The following is a 5,189-nucleotide window of genomic DNA, read 5'->3' as shown; positions in this document are numbered from 1 at the left end:
GGGAGGGGCCCCCGCGCGATGCCCGGCCCCGCGTGCGTCCCACCCCGCCAGCCTCCGGGCCCGGCCCAGCGCTGCCTCCCCCGCACCCCGGGGCCGCGGCGGGGGACTCGGGGGCCGCCCGGGCTCCGGCCGCCGAGCCGCACCTGCTGCTGGGCGGGCTCCGGACCCCGCCCGGCCCTCTACCGGCTTCTTAGGTCCCACAGGCTCCCAAGTAGGCCCAGCCTTTGGGGCGCCTCTTTCCCGCCTCTGCCCGGCGCTCAGTCCTCCCAGAACAAAGGCGCTTACTCTCCCCTGTGTGGCTGGCACTTCTGGACACATGTTCGCCTTCGTCCTCCCTGAAGCCAAGCCTCCAAGCTTGTGATGTAGGAAGTCTGCTGCGAAAGGTCTGAGAAAACACCCTACTCCTGCTTGAAAGTCTGATTTCTTGAGACTACGATGCGCCTACCGACTTTATATTAAAAGTCCAGTTTGAAACTCAACGCTGAGCAAGGGTTTCTTTTGTTCTGGGTGGTGTTCTGTCTCCCCTTCCCTGTAAAAAAACTGTCTTCAGCTTCTTGGCTCAATGGAGGGGAAGCTGCAGGGTTTGAAAAGCAACCAACTAACCAACCAAACCAACCAACCAACACAAAAACCAGCTCTGGAACTACTAAGGAGGAAAGAGACATTGTACGGCATTTCAAAATCTCACCCACTATAATCGGCCAAGCTAAACTGTTTCTCTTACCCCACATGTCGGACGGCCCTGCTTCCACATCTTGCCCGCGTCGCTCCCTTCCCTTCAAATACATACAAGAATTCAGTTTTGACTTCACACTTGCTTTGCTGTTGTCTGGCTTTTCACATCGCTTGGTGAGAAATTTTTCCTTTGATTCCTGATGTATTAAAAGCAAGTTAGCAATGAAGCGATGAAAACTACTTCTTAATGATTCTAGAGCTGAACTTATACGCCACACAGTTTCAAAATGAATGAAACACAAAACATTATGTACGGTGGGGAAACTCTGTATAACCCGACGCCAGCTCCTAGTGGCTGAAAGTCCTCTGGTTTGTGAGGGTGATTTTACCCATAAGATTTAGACAAGACTGGCTTGAGCCTCTAGAGAGTGACAAACTCAACACTCTGAGTATTTCCAGGAATTCCTGAGCAGGACACATTCTTCCAAGTCACCTCACGATTCTGGTCATTGCTTGCTTCCTGTCAGTGTTCAGTTCTTCCCAGCCTCACCTCTGGCAACTGCTCCCCTTCCTCCCTTCCTGCCCTTGTGAGCGCAGATATGTAACACAACTCCTTTTCTCTGATTTCTGGAAAATGCCACCCATCCAAGACAAGTATGAGTGGGAGCCATTTGCGGAAGATTCTGGGGTTAGGGCAGCACTGAAGAAAGCCTCAGTCTGTGAGAGCAGCCTCAGCGCTGTCTCCTAGCCATTCTCTCCATCAGGAACCTCCCACTCCTGGGCATGTATCCGGAGAAAATCATTTGAAAAAAACACATGCACCCCAATGTTCATAGCAGCACTATTTACAATAGCCAAGACACAGAAACAAACCCAAGTGCACATCAACAGATGAACAGTCTAAGAAAATTTATATATATATATATATATATATATATATATATATAATGTCTCATGTATCTATTCCATTATATATATAATGGAGTATTACTCAAGCATAAAAAAGAATGAAATCTTGTCATTTGCGGCAACATGGATGGACCTAGAGATTATCATACTAAGTGAAGTAAGTCAGCAGAGAAACACAAGTATTATATGATTTTGCTTACATGTTGAATTAAAAAATAATACAAATGAATCTATACAAAACAGAAACTCACAGACAAAGAAAACAAACCAAAGGGAAAGGGGGGAGGGATGAATAAGGAGTATGGGGTTAACAGATACAAACTACTGCACATAAAATAAATAAGCAACAAGGATTTACTGTATAGCCCAAGGAACTATATTCAACCTCTTCTAATAACCTATAATGGAAAATAATCTGAAAAAACCCCATATATATACACAAATAACTGAATTACTTTGCTGTACACCTGAAACGAACACAATATTGTAAATCAACTATATTTCAATTAAAAAAATTTAAAACCTGTCACTGACATCACCTGCCTTGTTGGGCTCTTTCTCCCTCACCACCTATGTCTCTTCCCAGAGTCTCGCCTATTCCCAGCACCAACTCCTGGCCTTGGTGATGCTATCTTCAGAGATGTAAATGTTTCTGTATCAATTAGCTTTTATTGCTTCACACACACACACACACACCCCTGTTGTTCCAAACGACTATGCATTTAGCTCGTGAGTCTGCTGGGCAGCAATTTGGACTGGACTCAGCTGGGCACCTCAGGCGTCTGCTGGCAGTGGCAGACTGGCTTTGTTTTTAGAGGCTGGGCTCTCGTGTGTCTAGGGCCTCAGCGGGACAGATGGGCTGACTTGAATCTGCCCGATGCAGTCTCTCACCCTCCAGTAGGCCAGCCTGGGCTTGTTCACAAGGAGGTTGGGCTGGGTTCCGTGAGAACAGGCAGAATCACCCAAGGCTTCTTGAACCTTAAGAACAACTGGTCCACCAATTCTTCACTGCATTCTATCGGTCAGAACAAGTCAAAGGTCTCCACTCAATGGCGTGAGCTACAAGTCACACTATAGCAGGTGTGCCTCTAGCAGGCTACTTACTACAGTTTTTTCCTTCTCTGATAGTGATTTAATTCTCTGTGCCTCACTCTGAACCCGTCCACGACAAACCCTCAGGGCTATCTCTCCACAATCAATAGTCCTTAAATTGTTTTTACAAAAATTACATTTTCCCCTTCAGAGGAATTTTGCGGGCACCTCTTAAACTTCTGGGTTGTTTCTTCCCAAGAACACGTAGAAATAATGCCAGTGTGTGTGTGTGTGTGTGTGTGTGTGTGTGAATGGGTGGGGGGTTGTTAAGAATAAGTCATTATTTTGGCTCCTGGGATTATGATGATAATTTAATTTTTAATTTCAAGACGTTATTGTAGTGTCTTTAAGATAAGCCAACAGTATAAATACATATTTACAGCTGCTTTATTTTGTTTTATTCACCACAGAAGTACATGAGGACATGCATCCTAATACTCCAGTGTGGTGATCAGACAGGTTTCTAACTATCCTGATGCTTGCTGTAGAAAATAGGTCACACACAAACTGTGAAATAGATTTAAAGTCCACTGGAGATAATTAATTGCTACAAAATGCATCAGAAGGCAAAGATCCTTTCTAATTCAATTTTCAATAATGGCAGAGTTCATAAAGAACTAAAAGAGAACTGAAACTTCTGTGAAAGTAATAAAAAAAAAGACATAAAATTCCTTTCCTAAGGAAAAGGAAAGAAGCTGACGAGGAAAAAATAATCAGTTCTGGGAAAGCAAATTTCAGCAAGTTTAGGGCACTGGCAAAAAAAGACTTGGGAAGAAAGGAGTCCAAAGAGCTGGATGGCCTTTAAACAAACAATTTTGGCAGGTGAACAAACTGTATGGGACATGAAGGACAGGGGACAGCCTGCCAAATTGGCAAAACGGAACTATGCAAAGTTCTGAAAGGCAAATTAGGGAACTAAGAAAGGATGTCCAGCCAGATCACCAAGGATGAACAAATGTGTAGGGACCACATCAAAAGTGAGAAAGATAATACAGTGTAGGGTAGACATAAAAGACATCAGAAAGTAGTTAATCGGCTGCACTAGTAAAAACCAAGTTATTATTGACCGTGTTATCATTCGGTTGAATAACCACCCCTGGATTTCACATTTTTCCGTGCAAGCCTGTTGCCTGGCACCACAGGAGGCCTTTTGGAAGAAGAAGGATTACCGTGGCTGTGTGATCATCGAAGGTGAGGACGCTCTGATTTCAATGACCCTGGATGACGCCAAGCCAGATGGATCGCTGCCCGCCATCATGGGCGTCATCCTTGCCTGAAAAGCTGACCGCCTTGCCGAGGTCCATAAAGAAATAAGGAAAATCTGTGAGTTCTACGCCAAAGGGCTAGGATGGATCCCCAGAAGCTTTACACCCGGTGCACTACGACGAGAGAGGAGCAGTGCTCCGGGGGCCGCCACACTCCTTCTTCCCCCTGGGCTCAGGGCTCAGGGCTCAGGACAGGACAGGAGGGCGATTCGCCAGCCGTAGGCAGTATCTGCTTTCCAGGCACGGAGACTGCCACACAGTGAAGTGGAGAACGGGCGGCTAGAGAGGTATTGAATGCTCTGGGGAAGGTGGCAAAGAAAGACATATGAGTCCAAGAACCTGAATCCGAGGATGCTGCAGCTGGAGACACCACCCACACCTTCTGGGAGAGGAACCTGCTTTCTGTGACAGGCCTGCTGAAGATCATGAGATTCTCCACATCGATAACTGCCCTGTGGTTCGTGGTGTACAAATTCAGGCTGCTGACCAATCCTGAAGTTTCAGTTTCATGCTTTTTGCTTTCTCTTTCCCAGCATCATAACAAGGAAAATACTGACAAATTTAAAGGCTATGTCATCGGATTATCTTTAAGTGCACTGATTTAATCCCTCAGTTTAATCTCAGTGTATCACCTCCTTAATTTCAGTAAGATCAAGCTCCATCTTGTGATTTGTCTGTAGACCAACTTGTATTGATTAGTAGAAAATAACTTTGTTATCAATTTCTTAATTTCAAGAAGTTAAACTTGATGTGCTCATAAGAAACAAAAAAATCATTATATAGTATATTAATATATAAGTAATATATGATATCATTATAGAATAGTGGTATCATTGTTATCCCACTCAGTCCTCAGACTAGACCTAGGGGGATTGGTAATATTTATTATCCCATTTTACAGAGGAGGAAACTGAGGCACAGATACTAAGGCTATTGGTTTTTGAAGGCATTTGAAGTGGCAGAAGTTTTTCCTTGGTAAGTTACTGAGTAAAAGTCACGCGTCATAACTTCAGACTTACTAGTCTCTTTTACTTTCCTTGAACATTCTTCTGCTGTGTTTCAACTGAGTACTAAGTACCCCACCAAATAGGGTACTTAGCACTCAGCTGAAACACAGCAAATGCACGAAGGAGAGACTGTCTCTGTTATTCATCCCTGGCCAAAGCTACCCTTGTGGGCTTTTATTGTCTATGCAGCTTCTATCTTCCGGTATCTTCCTTTGGTGATTTTTAGTTTAAAGATTACATA

General features: G+C 44.5%; 1 pseudogene; it reads left to right on the top strand.

Annotated features, from left to right (window-relative positions):
• The first annotated feature begins 3,601 nt into the window (after positions 1 to 3,601).
• On the top strand, positions 3,602 to 4,546 carry LOC114905113 (annotated as a pseudogene).
• Positions 4,547 to 5,189: the final 643 nt, after the last annotated feature.

The sequence above is a fragment of the Monodon monoceros genome, unplaced genomic scaffold, assembly GCF_005190385.1.
Source record: "Monodon monoceros isolate NGI ecotype Baffin Bay Population unplaced genomic scaffold, NGI_Narwhal_1 Super_Scaffold_21, whole genome shotgun sequence".
Classification (NCBI taxonomy): domain Eukaryota; kingdom Metazoa; phylum Chordata; class Mammalia; order Artiodactyla; family Monodontidae; genus Monodon; species Monodon monoceros.
The sequence above is the reverse complement of the archived record's forward strand: the minus strand, read 5'-3'. Positions and strand labels throughout refer to the sequence as shown.